General features: G+C 47.0%; 2 long non-coding RNA genes across 2 annotated transcripts; one reads left to right on the forward strand and one right to left on the reverse strand.

Moving 5' to 3' along the window:
• Positions 1-5,347: 5,347 nt before the first annotated feature.
• On the reverse strand, positions 5,348-20,055 carry LOC117190932. The gene is made up of 2 exons (XR_004473888.1): positions 19,414-20,055; positions 5,348-6,046 (listed from the first exon to the last, which is right to left on the reverse strand). It is a non-coding gene; the product is annotated as an uncharacterized LOC117190932 (long non-coding RNA).
• Positions 5,740-6,308, forward strand: LOC117190931. Its single transcript, XR_004473887.1, has 2 exons — positions 5,740-5,858; positions 5,936-6,308. It is a non-coding gene; the product is annotated as an uncharacterized LOC117190931 (long non-coding RNA).
• Positions 20,056-20,579: the final 524 nt, after the last annotated feature.

Here is a 20,579-nt window from a genome sequence, read left to right on the forward strand (position 1 = left end):
TTTTTTTTGTTACTTCTGCTCCCGGAACACCTCCGTGCGCGTGGCCGTCATCGCAATGCGGTAACGGGTACCCCACTCGCTCACCAGCCTCTTCACCCTCCTCCCCACGAGGCGGATTCGGGTTTGTGCGCGGATCACCGCCGCCAGCCACTCCTCCTGCGGGACCGCCATCCAGTGGACCGTGGCTGCCGGTGCCGAGCTCTGCCGCTGCAGGATGGCCGCTTCGGTCCTGCACGGTGCTCTGGGCACGAGGCCTGCCGCTTCAGAGCCGGGCGCTCGGCCGCCGTTGACTTCTCCGGTGCGGGCCACACCCACGGTCCGCACTCCCACGCCTCGACCTCCGCGGGTTCCACCGCCGTTGGTGCTATCGTCGGCGTTTCCGCGGTCCGCGTCTCTGCTGCCGCCGTCGCTGTCTCTGCAGTTCGCTTCTCTGCCGCCGCCGTCCCTCAGGGGTCTGCCGTCTCCGCCTCCGCCGTCGCCATTTCTGCCGCCGCCGTCCCTCGGGGGTCTGCCGTCTCCGCCTCCACCGTCGCCATTTCCGCCGCTGCCGTCCCGCTGTGGTCCGCCTCCGCCGTCGCCATTTCTGCCGCTGTGGTCGTGCTGGGGTCTGCCGTCTCCGCCTCCGCCGTCGCCATTTTTGCCGCTTCCGTCCCGCTGGGGTCCGCCCTCTCCGCCTCCGCCGTCGCCATTTCTGCCGCTGCGGTCGTGCTGGGGTCTGCTGTCTCCGCCGTCGCAGTCGCCATTTTTGCCGCTTCCGTCCCGCTGGGGTCCGCCCTCTCCGCCTCCGCCGTCGCCATTTCTGCCGCTGCGGTCGTGCTGGGGTCTGCCGTCTCCGCCTCCGCCGTCGCCGTCGCCGTTTTTGCCGCTGTGGTCGTGGGGGCGGGTCCGGGGTCCCTCCTCCGCGGGTCCCTGCTGTTGCTGCTGCGTGGAGTCTCCTCCCACACCCGGGCGCCTGCCTCTGGCTGGGCTTCGCACGGGGCGGGCCCCGAGGCCCGCGTGATTTGCAGAGTCTTTCCATTCGGTTTGGTGTTGTAATGGTAATTCGTCATCCCAATCCAGTTTGAGCTCCCAAAGTTGTTGCATGAAGATTTTTGCCTTTACTACCACCGGTGCAAAGAGTCCTAGTGGGTCAAAGATTTGGGCCAGTTCGGAACATACCAGCCGTTTGGTGATGCGTGTAGCCTGGCTTTTCTGTGTTCGTCCATACAATGTATCCTTCTTCGGCATCCAGATGAGACCCAGAGTTTTCACGCTGTAGTGCTCTAGTGTCTCTCTTAGTTTTACATCGGTTACAATATCCTCTTTGGGGATTCCTTGGAGAAGTTGCTCATTGTTGGAGCACCACTTGCGCAATTTGAATCCGGACGGGAGCAATATCTTATTTAGTTCTTGTCGAACATGAATTGCCTCTGGAATCGTGTTTGCTCCAGTTAGACACTCGTCAACATAGAAATCGGTTTTTAATTTTGTTGATCCTACTGGTAGTCTGTCTTTGTATTGTATTGCCAAATGATCCAGACATTTCGTTGCTAGGAACGGAGCAGCTGTTGTCCCATATGTTACTGTTTTCAGGCGAGAGTACCTGATCTCTTCGGATGGATTGTTTCTCCAGACTATCATCTGATGGAATTGATCCTCCGGATTCATCCACACTTGCCGGTACATCTTTTCTATGTCCGCTGTGAACGTACTTATGAATTCGAAATCGTAGCAGAATGGACATAAGTTCGCTCTGAACGGTGGGTCCAGCCTGCAGAATGTCGTTCAAAGATTTCCCGCTTGTTGATTTGCATGAGGCATCGAATACTACCCGAAGCTTTGTGGTGGTGCTCTCAGGTTTGAGTACACAATGATGTGGAATGAAGTAGTGCCTTTTGGGAACTTTTGATGCTGGCACAATCTTCATATGTCCTAGTCCTTCATACTCTTCCATGAAGTCCACATAACTCTTCCAAGTTTCTGTTGAGCTTCGCCGCTCCAACGCTAGGAATTTTTTTGTTGCGGTTTCCAACGACTCCCCCAGGGCTGAAGGGTGTTCGGAAAATGGGAGCTTTACAATAAAACGGCCGTCTGAAGCTGTCTGAAGATTTTCTATAAAATGAGCTTCGCACCGTGCTTCCACTGGAGTGCGTGGTTTGTCTTCCGTCTCTAGATTGTCCAGAGTCCAGAATCTTTCCATGAGCTCGTTTACTCCCGTTGCACAAATGGGTGAGGAATTGTGGGCAGATTGGACTTTTCCTGCCACAATCCATACCAGTTTCGTGTTTTGTAGCAACGGGCCTCCTGTCCTTAGCTGCTGTTCATCTGGTAGCAGCAGCGAGTAGTAATGCTCGGCTCCGATTAGCATGTCGATTTTGCCTGGCTTATGGAAGTTTGGATCTGCCAGTGAGATCTTGCTTGGTACGTTTAAGCTCTCTGAATCGAGTGCCTGAGCTGGTTGATCAGCTATTATCTGTGGTAATACGAAAGCTTCAATTCTTTGCGTAAAACCATTGTGAAGGGATTTCATGAGCACATTTAATCGTGCTCTGCTGGTCTTTGATTGACCTCCAATTCCTTCGATCCGTAATGTTGTGTCTTTTAGTTTGAGTGACAACATTGATGCCATTCGTTCAGAGATCAAGTTTATCTGTGATCCTGAATCTAGCAGTGCTCTGAAATTAGCAACCTGCCCGTTGTTGGCTTCTACTGCCACCTTTGCTGCGGCCAGAAGATTGTAACTATTGTTACTTTCTGCACCAACCGTCGGGCCTCTTGAATCTGTAGCTGCGCCTGATGCTGTTTCCAAATGTAGCATCGTGTTGTGCTTCTTGTCACACTTGAAGCAGTTACGACCAGGGCATGCGTTTGTTTTGTGATTTGTTCTAAAACAATTAACGCACATTTTTTGTTTTTGTACCCAATTTAGTCGTTCTGATGGAGATTTGGAGCGATATTCTTCGCATTCGTAGAGCCAATGGCTTGCTTTCTTGCAGAATGTGCATAAGGGTGCTCGCGCTCTCCCTGTGCTTGCTGATGCACATGTCGTGCCTTTTGGCTCTCTCCTTGATGCTGGTGGCTTCTTACTGGTTCCTAGAACCCGAATTCTTTGCTCCAAGAACTGAAGCATCGTATCCAGTGCCTGAATGTCCTTTGAGCTTCCCAATGATTGCTCATACAAGGCCTTATTTGTTACATCCAGTTTGTTTCTGATAGTGGCAATCAATATCGGATCCCATGTAGATATATTGATGCCCAATCCCTTTAGTGATGCAAGGGATTCTATGGTTGTTATATACAACTCTTTTAATGACTTGGGATCGTCATTAATTGTTTGGTGATTGAGGAAGCGGTTCAGTACCGTGTTCGAAACATCTCTGGGATTGTTGTATGCGTCAACTAGTATTTCCCAAGCGGCTTCATAATTTTCTTCCTTTAGATCGATATGTCGAATCAATCTGTCTGCCTCGCCGGTAACGGTGGTTTTAGGATACCACATCTTTTTCACCGTAGGCATGTTGGTCTCATGCACCATGCATGAGAACAGATCGAAGAACTGGGTCCATTTTAATAGATCCCCATCAAACTTTGGGATGCTGATGCGTGGAAGATGCACGTTATCCGTGTTTGGTGTGGCTGATTTTGTCAATGCTCTTTGGACCTTACTTTCCAGTGTTAGGTAGGATTCCATGTCATATCCTCCTTCCACTGGGTCCTCGTATTCCTCATGAATTGTGAAGTGGACTTCCTGCGCTTGAGTCCATAGTGATTTTATCAAACGATTGGGGCAATTTGACCTCCGCTATTGCTTTGGCCCGCCACTCAAATCCGCACTCCACGTCTCGCACTTCCCCCTAAGCTTCCGCCGGTAAATGTGGATCACCTCTTAGCTTAGGCTCACTATGGGGGCAGGCGGGGCCTGTCTTCCTGGTGCTGTATTCACTTCACTGCACTTCTTCGAACCGTACCGGGTATCACTCTTACGTTTCGGCGGGGTTTAATTGTGCGCGCGCGATCACTCATCCACGAAAAAGATCTCGTTTCGTCGCTGCAGCCTCCTTTTATAACCCCGCCTTAACGGGACCCGGCTCGGCGTCGGTAATTTTCCATCGCCGTCTCCTGGTTTCCACGGCCTTCGTAACGGGGCCTGGCCGGTGGCGTGATCCCATTCCCTTATTTGGTCATGCGTCGGATCACTGCCGGCCCGATCCCGCCGTCTCCTCTGCCTCTCGCGTGTCTCTCTCTCTCAGAGCGGGACACTTCTCCTCTCGGGGCCCTTGGCCTCTTCGCCGCATCCGGATATCCGTGGGTATGCGGACTGACCTTCGCCTTATCCGGCTAGTCATCAGCCTTTATCCGACCGTTCCACAGCCTTATCCGGCTGTGCTGTGGTCGAATTCGGCCTGTGGGAACCGCGGTTCCTTACACCCCCCTCCTTCTACCCGTAGCGGAATACTCCCGTTTTCCGCGACCTTGCGACGGAGTGTGCCTTCCCAATTCAAACGGCCCTATTCCGCGCGCGCTCTTTATTGCACCTGGGATCACGGCCGCCCTTGCGCCCTCTGGCGACTTTGCTCGGGCGGCGCTGCCAGCCACTTGTAGGGGCGTTTATGCGAACCACTCGATATTCCCCCAAGTAAGTATTCCCGCGTGTTTTTATACCCGATACTCAAAATGAGTATTGGGGTATATTAGATTTGTGGTAAAAGTGGATGTGTGTAACGTCCAGAAGGAATCGTTTCCGACCCCATAAAAGATATATATTCTTGATCAGCATCAATAGCCGAGTCGATTGAGCCCTGTCTGTCTGTCCGTCTGTCCGTCCGTCCGTCCGTTGTGTGTGGGGCCAGAAACGTGTCTCCAGTCGGTGCTCCGCTGACGGTTCCTTGGTGCCGGTGCTCCGCTGACGGTTCTCGCACCAGTTTTCCGGCCTGGCCAGTACCGGGATGCTGCTGCCGATGTCCGCCGCTTCTGCTGATGTTGATGCCTGCCGCTGATGTCTTGGTGGGATCATTATCTCCACGATCACCAATTTTTTTTTCCTTTTTTTCTTCCAGGGCACGTGCGGCCTCCACTATTCTCCACCGGAAACTTCTCTCCTTTTCTTCCTCCTCGCCCCGTTTCCTTTTCTCCCACGCAACTCTGCCACTGCTTCCCAGGATCCACTATAGATGCCGCTGTCTCTTTCTTATCCAGCCCTGATACCTATCGGCTCTCTCCAAAACCGCCCATAACACAGTAACAAATGGTCGCCGCAATCGGTACTTGAACAAATTCGGCTTCGGAGATGTGAATACGTCAGAGTTTTCTTTCGTACTGATTTTATTTGGTAAAATGCGAGGTTTATATACAAGTTCTATGAGTATAATTGTTTACTTAGGATATTAGGTATGTTTAATTAGTTCTGAGTATAATATTGCTAGGGAAATGTGTTATATATATTGTAAGAGGCTTGTAGCTGAGGGCGTAAACTAAATTGACCGCCAACGGCGTTGTATGGGCAGCCATAGTCTCGCTGCTACAGCGGGTTTTTGACAGGGGCTCTTAAACGGTGCTCTGAAAGGTTGGCTCCCTCTGGGGGTGAGTTAACGCTGATGGCAGGTGAAGAGAAAGAGGAGAAAGCGATGACATTCGAACGTCATCCAGCGGATCCGACCGGTCTCATAGTGGATGGGAGCGTGTCCATCTTCCTTTTGGAATTTGGATGTCGAGCGACCAACATCGCCCCGAACAGGCTCAGCAAAAATCATTAACGAAAAAGTTCCAAAGTCAAGAAAAGAATATTGTCAAAGCGCGAGTGGTATCCAGCAGCAGCAAAGCAAAAGTCGCGGGACTACGATAACTGAAGCTAGGTCGGCCACTGGGGCCAAGATTGACGGGTAAGAGGAACAAAAAGTGGGATACCACAGATCTTTCGGGGCCGAATACGTTAGACGGTTCTTTCTCCCTGCACTAGATTTGGCGCCTAGCAATTTGGGCTGGCGAAGCAGCGGCGCTCCAAGCAGCTGATCCGTCGCAGCACAGAGCGAGGGAGCAGAGACGCAGAAAAAATTCAGAGAGGCTCGACCTTCGCGGGCAGCCGGATCGACGTCGGTGAGGCGGCGGCCACAAAGCGGGACGGTCGATAATCCGCGATAGCGGAAAGTTCAGCACCGGCGAAATACGAACGGAGAAAAAGGAGGAAAATAGCGCAAATCCTACCTAAACGTGCCGTATGGCAAATACAGTTAACAAGGCCCAATTAAGATCCGCAGTACATAGGGAAGGAAAGAGTTAGTGTGTTGTTTGAGTTCAATACTCAGAGCTGCAAGGGTAATGCCCCAAAAAAATAAAGAGGGCGAGCGGAGCCAAAGGTGATGCGCGCATAGGCGGAGAGTGAAAGCGGGGGAGAGAGAGAACACGCAAGCAGCAAAGGCAGAGCCCAATAGGAGAGCGAGCGAGCTATAAAAACGCTCGCCAGCAACGGAGCCGAAGGGGGCTGGCGATAAGCCGAGTGAAGTAACATAAGTTAACATAAGAGTAAGCAGAATAGTACCGAGAAGCAGAACAGCTATTTAAGTTTACATACATATACATAAACGAGGTGGAACGTTGTGAGTTGCTGCGGACACCGCAACTCTACAGTTATACCCGATACTAAGTCAGTATGGCTCTCCTGCGGCAGACGCCGCTAATATTGAACCACACGACAAAGAGTGCGTGCGAGAGAGACAGAAAATCAGTCTGAGCGTGACGTCGGGCGCTGCGTAGCCACTGAAAATTGATTTCTTGCTTTTGGCTACAAAAATGATCCGATCTAATCCACATTCAGCAATCTGATAGATATGGTCATTATCTATGATTCTGCGTTTTTAGTTTTCTCGAATGTGCAATATTGTGGATGCAACAGATTTTCGTCTTTTGTGGGGCGGAAGGGGGTGGGGCGAAATTCTGAGATATACGTTTTATAGTGAGATCTAACAGAAGTGCGGATACCAAATTTGGTTACTCTAGCCTTAATAGTCTATGAGATTTGTGGATGCCCCAGATTTTCGTCCTTTGCGGGGGCGGAAGGGGGTGTGGCGAAATTTGGACACGAAACGGTCAAGGTCCGATATCACAGGAGTGTGGATACCAAATTTGGTTGCTCTGGCTCTTATAGGTTCTGAGATCCTTGAACTCATATTTTGCAATTGGCAAAGCCGACCATGAAACCTGTGTGTTAGACAGAGACAGAGCGAGAAAGAATGAAATTGTTTTCTTGATTCTGGCTATAATAATTATACGATCTGGTTCAGATTTTACACTCTAGAACATATAGTCATCTTCTACGATTCTGCGTTTTTGGTTTTATCGTATCTTTAAAAATGTGGATGCCACAGATTTTCGTCCTTTGTGGGGGCGGAAGTTGGCGGGGCGAAGTTTTGAAATATTTTTGTAGCAGTGACATATCACAGAAGTCTGGATACAAAACTTCGTTGCTCTAGCTCTTATAGTCTTTGAGCACTAGGCGCTGAAGGGGACGGACGGACGGACGGACGGACGGAAAGACGGACGGACGGACGGACAGACGGACGGACGGACGGACAGACGGACAGACAGACAGGGCTCAATCGACTCGGCTATTGATGCTGATCAAGAATATATATACTTTATGGGGTCGGAAACGATTCCTTCTGGACGTTACACACATCCACTTTTACCACAAATCTAATATACCCCAATACTCATTTTGAGTATCGGGTATAAAAAGAAATGCAGAAATGAAGAACAGCAGTGAGGGAGCATAGAGTAGGAAAAGAAGGGCAAGAGGAAGAGTGAATATGAAACTAAATCAAATCCATAAATAGATAACCTTCCATGCACAGATCAAAACAAAAACGAGGTGGAACGTTGTGAGTTGCTGCGGACACCGCAACTCTACAGTTATACCCGATACTAAGTCAGTATGGCTCTTTCCGGCAGACGCCGCTAATATTGAACGACACGACAAAGAGTGCGTGCGAGAGAGACGGAAAATCAGTCTGAGCGTGACGTCGGGCGCTGCGTGGCCACTGCAAATTGATTTCTTGCTTTTGGCTACAAAAATGATCCGATCTGATCCAGATTCAGCAGTCTGATAGATATAGTCATTATCTATGATTCTGCGTTTTTAGTTTTCTCGAATGTGCAATATTGTGGATGCAACAGATTTTCGTCCTTTGTGGGGGCGGAAGGGGGTGGAGCGAAATTCTGAGATATACGTTTTATAGTGAGATCTAACAGAAGTGCGGATACCAAATTTGGTTACTCTAGCCTTAATAGTCTCTGAGATTTGGGGATGCCCCAGATTTTCGTCCTTTGCGGGGGCGGAAGGGGGTGTGGCGAAATTTGGACACGAAAAGGTCAAGGTCCGATATCACAGGAGTGTGGATACCAAATTTGGTTGCTCTGGATCTTATAGGTTCTGAGATCCTTGAACTCATATTTTGCAATTGGCAAAGCCGACCATGAAACCTGTGTGTTAGAGAGAGACAGAGCGAAAAAGAATGAAATTGTTTTCTTGATTCTGGCTATAATAATTATACGATCTGGTTCAGATTTTACACTCTAGAACATATAGTCATCCTCTACGATTCTGCGATTTTAGTTTTCTCGTATCGTCGAAATTGTGGATGCCACAGATTTTCGTCCTTTGTGGGGGCGGAAGAAGGCGGGGCAAAGTTTTGAAATATTTTTGTAGCAGTGACATATCACAGATGTCTGGATCCACAACATCGTTGCTCTAGCTCTTATAGTCTTTGAGCACTAGGCGCTGAAGGGGACGGACGGACGGACGGACGGACGGACAGACAGACAGGGCTCAATCGACTCGGCTATTGATGCTGATCAAGAATATATATACTTTATGGGGTCGGAAACGATTCCTTCTGGACGTTACACACATCCACTTTTACCACAAATCTAATATTCCCCAATACTCATTTTGAGTATCGGGTATAAAAACGAGGTGGAACGTTGTGAGTTGCTGCGGACACCGCAGCTCTACAGTTATACCCGATACTAAGTCAGTATGGCTCTCCTGCGGCAGACGCCGCTAATATTGAACCACACGACAAAGAGTGCGTTCGAGAGAGACAGAAAATCAGTCTGAGCGTGACGTCGGGCGCTGCCTGGCCACTGCAAATTGATTTCTTGCTTTTGGCTACAAAAATGATCCGATCTGATCCAGATTCAGCGATCTGATAGATATAGTCATTATCTATGATTCTGCGTTTTTAGTTTTCTCGAATGTGCAATATTGTGGATGCAACAGATTTTCGTCCTTTGTGGGGCGGAAGGGGGTGGGGCGAAATTCTGAGATATACGTTTTATAGTGAGATCTAACAGAAGTGCGGATACCAAATTTGGTTACTCTAGCCTTAATAGTCTCTGAGATTTGTGGATACCCCAGATTTTCGTCCTTTTCGGGGCGGAAGGGGGTGTGGCGAAATTTGGACACGAAACGGTCAAGGTCCGATATCACAGGAGTGTGGATACCAAATTTGGTTGCTCTGGCTCTTATAGGTTCTGAGATCCTTGAACTCATATTTTGCAATTGGCAAAGCCGACCATGAAACCTGTGTGTTAGAGAGAGACAGAGCGAGAAAGAATGAAATTGTTTTCTTGATTCTGGCTATAATAATTAAACGATCTGGTTGAGATTTCACACTCTAGAACATATAGTCATCCTCTACGATTCTGCGTTTTTGGTTTTATCGTATCTTTAAAAATGTGGATGCCACAGATTTTCGTCCTTTGTGGGGGCGGAAGTGGGCGGGGCAAAGTTTTGAAATATTTTTGTAGCAGTGACATATCACAGATGTCTGGATCCAAAACATCGTTGCTCTAGCTCTTATAGTCTTTGAGCACTAGGCGCTGAAGGGGACGGACGGACGGACAGACGGACAGACAGACAGGGCTCAATCGACTCGGCTATTGATGCTGATCAAGAATATATATACTTTATGGGGTCGGAAACGATTCCTTCTGGACGTTACACACATCCACTTTTACCACAAATCTAATATACCCCAATACTCATTTTGAGTATCGGGTATAAAAACGAGGGGGAACGTTGTGAGTTGCTGCGGACACCGCAACTCTACAGTTATACCCGATACTAATTCAGTATGGCTCTTCTCCGGCAGACGCCGCTAATATTCAACGACACGACAAAGAGTGCGTGCGAGAGAGACAGAAAATCAGTCTGAGCGTGACGTCGGGCGCTGCGTAGCCACTGCAAATTGATTTGTTCCTATTGGCTATAAAAATGATCTGATCTGATCCAGATTCAGCAATGTGATAGATATGGTCATTATCTATGATTCTGCGTTTTTAGTTTTCTCGAATGTGCAATATTGTGGATGCAACAGATTTTCGTCCTTTGTGTGGGCGGAAGGGGGTGGGGCGAAATTTTGAGATACACGTTTTATAGTAAGATCTAACAGAAGTGCGGATACCGAATTTGGTTACTCTAGCCTTAATAGTCTCTGAGTTTTTTGAATATCCCCAGATTTTCGTCCTTTGCGGGGGCGGAAGGGGGTGTGGCGAAATTTTGAAACAAACTCGTCTCGGTCCGATATATTAGGAGTGTGGATTCCAAATGTTTTACTCTAAGCAAAGCCGCCTATGCTACGTGTGTGTTAGAGAGAGACAGGGCAAGAAAAAATGAAATTGTTTTCTTGATGCTGGCTATAATAATAATACGATCCAATTCAGATTCCGCAGTCTTAAAGATATGGTCATTCTCTACAATTCTACGTTTTTGGTTTTCTCATATCTTTAAAATTGTGGATGCCACAGATTTTCGTCCTTTGTGGGGGCGGAAGTGGGCGGGGCGAAGTTTTGAAATATTTTTGTAGCAGTGACATATCACAGAAGTCCGGATCCAAAAAATTGTTGCTCTAGCTCTTATAGTCTTTGAGCACTAGGCGCTGAAGGGGACGGACAGACGGACGGACGGACAGACGGACAGACGAACAGACGGACAGACAGACAGGGCCCAATCGACTCGGCTATTGATGCTGATCAAGAATATATATACTTTATGGGGTCGGAAACGATTCCTTCTGGACGTTACACACATCCACTTTTACCACAAATCTAATATACCCCAATACTCATTTTGAGTATCGGGTATAAAAATAACAAGAACCAATATGTTTATAACCGAAATGCAATAATAATACACCCGAAGCTAAAATATCATATTAACCACAGTTTTGCAGCAACCATCAGAAAGCGCTTTCGACGGTGGATCCGCAGTAAAAGTGAGTTTATTTACTAGGTATTTGATTACAATCATTTGGGCATGGAAGAAATTGTCTATGGGTGTTCCGACCAAATTGCCTCACCGTTTCGTAGCCCGTAAGAATCAACATTTATATTCTATCTTTAAATTTTAATCTTTACCATTGCACATTTATTCAAATACTAGTTTATAAGTTTACCTGATCCTAGTTCAAGGGAACCAGGCCCAGGTAGCCTATGGGAGGGAACATATACCCCGTATTTTTATGTATAATTTAGTTCCAATAAATATCATTATAATGTTTAACTAAACCCTTCTTATGATCTCCCCTTCCAAGCCCCTGTAGCGCGTGTCGGCACACCAAGGGGTCATGGCCGACAGATAGATGTATGGAATGGCATGACCAAGGAAGGGTGGGCAAGGGGTCCTCGAAACAGCTGAGGATCGTCCGTCTGTCTTTTAGGTAATCGTCCGTGTTATGTGGTCATTTGTAGTGAACTCTGTCCGGTGAGGTGTATGGCTTGTTTTTTTCTTGCACGTTAAATTTAAAATAAAGAAAGTAAAGGGCCTCCGACTATGACAATAAACCACCTCCACCCCCTTGCTGACGAGCCAGCAGCCGGAAACAATACGTGCCGGTCATAGCCGAGTAATACCATCTCGCCCAAGTACTCGTTACCCATTACAGTAATAATTAAGAAGATCTTGTGTTGCCACCTTGTGTTGTACATTGGATTGACTCCGATTAATTAATACCAGGAGGACTCACACATTACATTGACCACATTTGTCTTCTTTCCCATCTGTCTTATTTACAACCTTGTATTGTCTGAGTGAATAGCGTAGGGTAGCTGTCCGTAAAGTTTACGCTGGTTAGCGTATAGCTTTGATGGCAAATATCTGTTTCACTACAAAGTTTTCTGCGAGCATGGAACCATGACAAAAACTTGGAATGCAGGAAAATTAGCCTCAGAGGCGATAACCTGTCCAGTGAGATGTGGGTTCGAGCGGGATTTCTATTTTTTCAACAAGTGAAGGGACGACTGGGATAGAATGCATAGGAATTCAGAATGGGTCGGCTGCGAGCAGTTGCCTTCTGACCACATTTACCTAGCGATAGTTTTCACTTAACTTTATCTTTTATTTGTTTTGATGTTTTTGTTGAAAAGCCATTCTGACGATTGGAAATCAAGTTGATTCAACCTTAGGGATGAATCTCTGACCACGGCAGATGGACTGGAACGGAAACATGGCAGTTCTTCTATTTGTTTGTGATCGAGAAATTGAGTCGAGTAGGAAACAAGGAGAGTTTTTTTGTCATGAAATGCCTCCTGTCCACGATTCATTTGTGTTGGTCAGTTTCATAAATTTGCTATTAGACGTTACGAAAAAAAGCGGACAATTGGTGTGCAGCTTCTGCAGCGAGCTATTGGGAGTCGGGAGATCATTCTTTTCTTTTGATGGTATAATTTCAAAGAATTAAATTTCTTTATATATTTGTTTTATAGAAACATTTTTATATTTTCTTCTATATTTTTTTTTTATAATTTTTTTTATATCTTATTTTTGTTATATTTATACCCGATACTCAAAATGAGTATTGGGGTATATTAGATTTGTGGTAAAAGTGGATGTGTGTAACGTCCAGAAGGAATCGTTTCCGACCCCATAAAGTATATATATTCTTGATCAGCATCAATAGCCGAGTCGATAGAGACCTGTCTGTCCGTCTGTCCGTCCGTCCGTCCGTCCGTCCGTCCGTCCCCTTCAGCGCCTAGTGCTCAAAGACTATAAGATCTAGAGCAACGATGTTTTGGATCCAGACTTCTGTGATATGTCACTGCTAGAAAAGTATTTCAAAACTTCGCCCCGCCCACTTCCGCCCCCACAAAGGACGAAAATCTGTGGCATCCACATTTTTAAAGATACGATAAAACCAAAAACGCAAAATCGTAGAGGATGACTATATGTTCTAGAGTGTAAAATCTGAACCAGATCGTATAATTATTATAGCCAGAATCAAGAAAACAATTTCATTCTTTCTCGCTCTGTCTCTCTCTAACACACAGGTTTCATGGTCGGCTTTGCCAATTGCAAAATATGAGTTCAAGGATCTCAGAACCTATAAGAGCCAGAGCAACCAAATTTGGTATCCACACTCCTGTGATATCGGACCTTGACCGTCTCGTGTCCAAATTTCGCCACACCCCCTTCCGCCCCCGCAAAGGACGAAAATCTGGGGCATCCACAAATCTCAGAGACTATTAAGGCTAGAGTAACCAAATTTGGTATCCGCACTTCTGTTAGATCTCACTATAAAACGTTTATCTCAGAATTTCGCCCCACCCCCTTCCGCCCCCACAAAGGACGAAAATCTGTTGCATCCACAATATTGCACATTCGAGAAAACTAAAAACGCAGAATCATAGATAACGACCATATCTATCAGATTGCTGAATCTGGACCAGATCAGATAATTTTTATAGCCAAAAGGAACAAATCAATTTGCACTGGCTACGCAGCGCCCGACGTCACGCTCAGACTGATTTTCTGTCTCTCTCGCACGCACTCTTTGTCGTGTCGTTTAATATTAGCAGCGTCTGCCGGAGGAAAGCCATACTGAATTAGTATCGGGTATAACTGTAGAGTTGCGGTGTCCGCAGCAACTCACAACGTTCCCCCTCGTTTTTTTTATATATACTCACATACATATGTACATTCATTATACAGGCTACATAAATAGATTTGATACATTTATTGGGGGGTTATTCCGCAATATGATGTAATTAATTCTGGGAAGAAATTAAATAGTTCTATGGGTCTGGATAGATCGCCACGAAAAGGGGTGCCTCCTCGAAGCATAGAATGCAGCTTATGCAAGTCCGAGTTGGGAACTGGGGAAAATTATAAAACGAAGTACGGGCATCCGTTTCATAAGACATGTATAAAAACGCATTTCACTGTTAAAACAACTTGCCCAACTTGTGATTCGGTTTGCATAGCCCAAAACCTTACAAATCCAGCTAGCACATCTGTGTTAACGAGGCAGCAATCTAGACTCGTACCAATCCCAAGAGCAGATAGCTTATCAGAGAAACGAGAAGTGAAGAGCTAAGTGCGAGCGAGAACCCGTCCATCGTCGAGATGAGCCAGACGTCTGCCGAAATTGCAGCCGCTGTCAAGGCTATGCAGAACGAGCTGCTAACTCAGTTGACAGAACAAATGGCGAATCTCATTCAAACCAATGTAGAAGCTCACATAAATAATATGGAGCAGCAAAGACAAACGCCAAATCCAAATACTAGCAGGAATACTTCTTTGGAGCAGCTACTAGGAATCAATGGGCAGCAACCAGATCCGGGGTTACCTCGGCGTGCTACCAGCGCCCGATCGGTAGGTTCAGAATTAGCCCAAAGACCAGACAAAGTAGGCCACATAATGTCGAACTGGAAATTAAGGTTTTCAGGAACCACCGATACAATAGGAATCGATAGCTTTATCTATAGAGTTGAGGCCCTTACTCATCAGACGTTAGAGGGAAATTTCTCACTTCTGTGTGGTAATGCGAATTCGCTATTTGATGGCAAGGCATCTGATTTCTTTTGGCGATATCACAAGTCGGTAGGAGTAGTTCGTTGGCAGGAGCTTTGTGCTGCGTTGAGGAAGCAATTCCGAGACTCCAGAACGGATGTGGATATCCGCCAAATGATAAGGGATAGAAAACAGAGGGAAAAAGAAACGTTCGAAAGTTTCTACGATGCCATCCTAAAGCTAACTGATAGACTCGACCAGCCTCTTAGTGAGAAGACGCTGATTGAAATTGTGAGGCGTAATTTACGTCCGGAAATTCAGCATGAAATTCTTAACATACGGGTAGATTCGATGGAAACCTTGAGGGATTTATGCAGGAAAAGGGAATGCTTTTTAGAAGAAGTCCGTAAGAATCATGGTTATCAGAAACCATCGGTCTTTAAGAAGCAGATATCAGAGCTCTGGGAGGAAGCGAACATCGATGATGCCGTAGAATTTTCTGAAGCAGAGGTAGAGGATGAGATAGGCGCTTTTGCTCTCGTATGCTGGAATTGCAGGAAGGAGGGGCATAGGTATCAAGACTGCGCGGAAAAAAGGAAAATTTTTTGCTATGGATGCGGTATTCCAAATGCCTATAAACCTTCATGTGCGCGATGCCAAAAAAACGCGCAAAGGAGCACTGCAGCATCTCGTCCACTGACCAGTGTTCCCAACCGGCAAGCGGCGACAAAGAAGTGAGGATATATAGCAGTGGTGGGGAGCGGGAAATGACACACTCCCTTTCGGCTGGTCAGCCAGAGTATTTTTGGCATACTAAGCTGGAAAATATTAGGAAGATTGGGTTTCCGAGCTTTGGCGACAAAGCAAAAACAAGTTCTCGCAGCAGTCGGCGGTTAAAAAAATTCTGGGAGTCAGTAAAGTACATAAATAGCATTAGAAGAAACAAAGGGGACAAACGCCCTTATGCTGAAGTTGGTCTTCTGGATAATAAGCGAGTGGGTTTGCTCGATACAGGAGCTGCTCTGACTTGCATCGGAGGGAAACTGGCCAAAGAATATATTATCAGCAGGAAGCCGTTTAAAAAGGTGCTGTCCAAGGCATGCACCGCTGATGGAAGTCATCAGAAAATAGTTGTTAAATTTAGGACTAGTATAGAGTATAAAGGTATAAGTAAAGAATTAGATATATACATAATCCCTTCGTTAAGTCAGGATGTTTATTTAGGAATTGATTTTTGGATGTCGTTTGATCTTTTGCCCCCACCCTTAGAGGTGGCAGAAATAGCAGCCGCCACAGAGCAGCATGTTCTGACAGACATTCAGGAATTGAAATTGCATGGAATGGTCCAACGTTTTCCATCATTTGCGACATCGGGTCTCGGGAAAACTTCGGTGTTGTCACACTCAATAGACACTGGAAACGCGAAGCCCGTTAAGCAGCGTCATTTTCCAGTTTCCCCGGCAATTGAGAAGTTATTGTACACTGAGATTGACAGGATGCTTCAACTAAGAGTGATTGAAGAATCTGAGAGTCCTTGGTCCTCGCCAGTAGTACTTGTCCGGAAACCGGGAAAAGTCAGAGTTTGTTTGGACAGCAGAAAAGTGAATGAGGTTACGGAAAAAGATGCGTACCCCCTTCCCCAAATAGATGGCATTCTCAGCCGTTTACCGAAGGCAGTGTTCATAAGTAGTCTCGACCTGAAGTATGCATATTGGCAGATCCCCTTGGATCCGGCATCTAGGTGTAAAACTGCATTCACGGTTCCAGGGAGGCCCTTGTATCATTATAAAGTCATGTCGTTTGGTCTCTGTAATGCCTCTCAAACCATGACACGCTTAATGGATAAAGTCATTCCTGCGTCGCTTAGAAACGAAGTCTTCGTTTATTTGGACGACTTATTGCTGGTCAGATACGTTTGAGAGACATTTACTCGTTTTGGACACCGTGGCCTCGCGGATTCGGGAAGCTGGCTTGACCTTAAATATCGAGAAAAGTAAATTCTGTGTGCGCTCTGTGAGATACCTAGGGCATATAATAGGAGAGGGTGGTATTCGCACTGACCACGAAAAAGTCTCGGCTATTTCGGATTTTCCATTGCCGACGTCGTTGAAAGCGTTGAGAAGCTTTCTGGGATTGGCAGGGTGGTATCGAAAATTCATAAACAACTTTGCGTCTGTATCCGCCCCGTTGACCGACCTATTAAAGCCGAAGCAAAAATTCGTGATGACAACAGAAGGCAAGGAAGCTTTTGAGCGGTTAAAGGGCATGCTTTGCAGTGCTCCGGTCTTGCAAAGTCCGGACTTCAGCAAACCATTTTGTTATACATTGCGACGCCAGTAAAAGCAGGGTAGGCGGAGTACTGGTACAGAAGTCGGTCGAAGGGAAGAACTGCCGATAGCCTTTGTTTCGAAGAAGCTTAACAAAGCCCAAAGAAACTATACGGTTACAGAGCAGGAATGTCTCGCTGCTCTGGTGAGCATAAAAAGATTCAGAGCCTATGTAGAGGGTCAGGAGTTCACTGTAATTACGGATCACGCCTCGCTGAAATGGCTCATGTCTCAAAGTGATTTGAATTCGAGGTTAGCGAGATGGGCTTTAAAACTGCAAGGTTTCCGGTTCAGTATCCAACACAGAAGAGGGAAGCTGAATGTTGTTCCGGATGCCTTGTCCAGGGTCCCATATGACCAAGTGGCTGCAGTGGATTTCAGCAATGGCTTGCTGGTGGACATTGAGTCAGCTCATTTCAAATCGGGAGAATATTTGGAACTGATGGAGGGAATTAAGAGCAATATGGCTCAACTCCCCGACCTTAAAATAGTTGATTCTCTGATCTATCGGCGATCCGAGCATGTAAAAGGAGACATCCTTAACGACGCGTTTGCTTGGAAGTTGTGGGTACCCAGGGGATGGTCAAAGAAGTGCTTAAGAGAGCACACGATGATCCGCTGGCTTCCCATGGTGGAGTCCACAAGACACTCGAGCGGATTCGGCGTTATTATTTCTGGCCCGGACTCGTCAATGACGTAAAAGACTACGTGGCAGCCTGCGAGCAATGTAAAATGTCAAAAGCTCCAAACGCTCCGTTACGTCCACCGATGGGAAAAGCGGCCGAGTCGCAAAGGTTCTTCCAGCGTCTCTATATTGATTTCTTAGGTCCGTATCCTAGGTCTCGCAGTGGAAATATAGGAATTTTTATTGTCCTGGACCATTATTCGAAATTTGTTTTCCTCAAGGCTGTAAAAAAATTAAATGCGGATGTTGTGCTGAGGTATTTAGAGGAGGAGTTATTCCATACTTTCGGAGTTCCAGAGGGAATTGTATCTGACAACGGATCGCAATTTCGATCCGAGAAGTTTCAAGTTTCAAGGCCTGCTCAGAAGGCATCGAATAACGCACACGCTAACAGCTGTCCACGCTCCCCAAGCCAATGCTTCGGAGCGAGTCAACCGTTCGGTCATCGCTGCCATTCGGTCGTATATTCGCAGTGACCAGAAAGACTGGGATTAGAGTCTTAGCAAAATATGCTGTGCGTTGAGGTCGGCGGTTCACTCAGGGTTAGGATCCACGGCCTACTATATGGTTTTCGGCCAGCAGATGGTGTCTTCAGGCGCAACGTATTCTTTGCTGAGGAAATTGGGGATGTTAGAGGACAAGGCAGCGACCTTCACACGTGAGGATTCATTGGATATCGTCAGAAAGAGAGCGTGTGAAGTGATGCGGAAGCAATGGGAGCGAAATCGACGGCATTATGACCTGAGGGCACAGGAAGTATCGTACCAGGTGGGGCAGGAAGTGCTACGGCGAAATTTTAAACAAAGCAATTTTCAAGCCGGCTACAACGCTAAGCTAGGGCCAATGTTTCTTAAGGCGCGAGTTAGACGGAAAGTGGGGAACTCGATTTATGAGCTGGAAGATCTGCAAGGAAAGCTCATCGGAAGGTACCACGGGAAGGATATCCGGCAAGTGTAGCTACAAGCCTTGTGGATTCCTCAAGGCAGGCAATATCCCCAAGTCTGACTTTGGCAGGGGGATTTTGTAAGAGTCTTGTAGCTGAGGGCGTAAACTAAATTGACCGCCAACGGCGTTGTATGGGCAGCCATAGTCTCGCTGCTACAGGGGGTTTTGGAGTCAGGGGCTCTTAAACGGTGCTCTGAAAGGTTGGCTCCCTCTGGGGGTGAGTTAACGCTGATGGCAGGTGAAGAGAAAGAGGAGAAAGCGATGACATTCGAACGTCATCCAGCGGATCCGACCGGTCTCATAGTGGATGGGAGCGTGTCCATCTTCCTTTTGGAATTTGGATGTCGAGCGACCAACATCGCCCCGAACAGGCTCAGCAAAAATCATTAATGAAAAAGTTCCAAAGTCAAGAAAAGAATATTGTCAAAGCGCGAGTGGTATCCAGCAGCAGCAAAGCAAAAGTCGCGGGACTACGATAACTGAAGCTAGGTCGGCCACTGGGGCCAAGATTGACGGGTAAGAGGAACAAAAAGTGGGATACCACAGATCTTTCGGGGCCGAATACGTTAGACGGTTCTTTCTCCCTGCACTAGATTTGGCGCCTAGCAATTTGGGCTGGCGAAGCAGCGGCGCTCCAAGCAGCTGATCCGTCGCAGCACAGAGCGAGGAAGCAGAGACGCAGAAAAAATTCAGACCTTCGCGGGCAGCCGGATCGACGTCGGTGAGGCGGCGGCCACAAAGCGGGACGGTCGATAATCCGCGATAGCGGAAAGTTCAGCACCGGCGAAATAAGAACGGAGAAAAAGGTGGAAAATAGCGCAAATCCTACCTAAACGTGCCGTATGGCAAATACAGTTAACAAGGCCCAATTAAGATCCGCAGTACATAGGGAAGGGAAGAGTTAGTGTGTTGTTGGAGTTCAATACTCAGAGCTGCAAGGGTAATGCACCAAAAAAATAAAGAGGGCGAGCGGAGCCAAAGGTGATGCGCGCATAGGCAGAGAGTGAAAGCGGGGGAGAGAGATAACACGCAAGCTGCAAAGGCAGAGCCCAATAGGAGAGCGAGCGAGCTATAAAAACGCTCGCCAGCAACGGAGCCGAAGGGGGCTGGCGATAAGCCGAGTGAAGTAACATAAGTTAACATAAGAGTAAGCAGAATACTACCGAGAAGCAGAACAGCTATTTAAGTTTACATACATATACATAAAAAAGAAATGCAGAAATGAAGAACAGCAGTGAGGGAGCATAGAGTAGGAAAAGAAGGGCAAGAAGAAGAGTGAATATGAAACTAAAACAAATCCATAAATAGATAACCTTCCATGCACAGATCAAAACAAAAACGAGGGGGAACGTTGTGAGGTGCTGCGGACACCGCAACTCTACAGTTATACCCGATACTTAGTCAGTATGGCTCTCCTCCGGCAGACGCCGCTAATATTGAACGACACGACAAAGAGTGCGTGCGAGAGAGACAGAAAATCAGTCTGAGCGTGACGTCGGGCGCTGCGTAGCCACTGCAAATTGATTTGTTGCTATTGGCTATAAAAATGATCTGATCTGATCCAGATTCAGCAATCTGATAGATATGGTCATTATCTATGATTCTGCGTTTTTAGTTTTCTCGAATGTGCAATATTGTGGATGCAACAGATTTTCGTCCTTTGTGTGGGCGGAAGGGGGTGGGGCGAAATTTTGAGATACACGTTTTATAGTAAGATCTAACAGAAGTGCGGATACCGAATTTGGTTACTCTAGCCTTAATAGTCTCTGAGATTTTTGAATATCCCCAGATTTTCGTCCTTTGCGGGGGCGCAAGGGGGTGTGGCGAAATTTTGAAACTAACTCGTCTCGGTCCGATATAT

This window comes from Drosophila miranda, assembly GCF_003369915.1.
Source record: "Drosophila miranda strain MSH22 chromosome Y unlocalized genomic scaffold, D.miranda_PacBio2.1 Contig_Y1_pilon, whole genome shotgun sequence".
NCBI lineage: Eukaryota > Metazoa > Arthropoda > Insecta > Diptera > Drosophilidae > Drosophila > Drosophila miranda.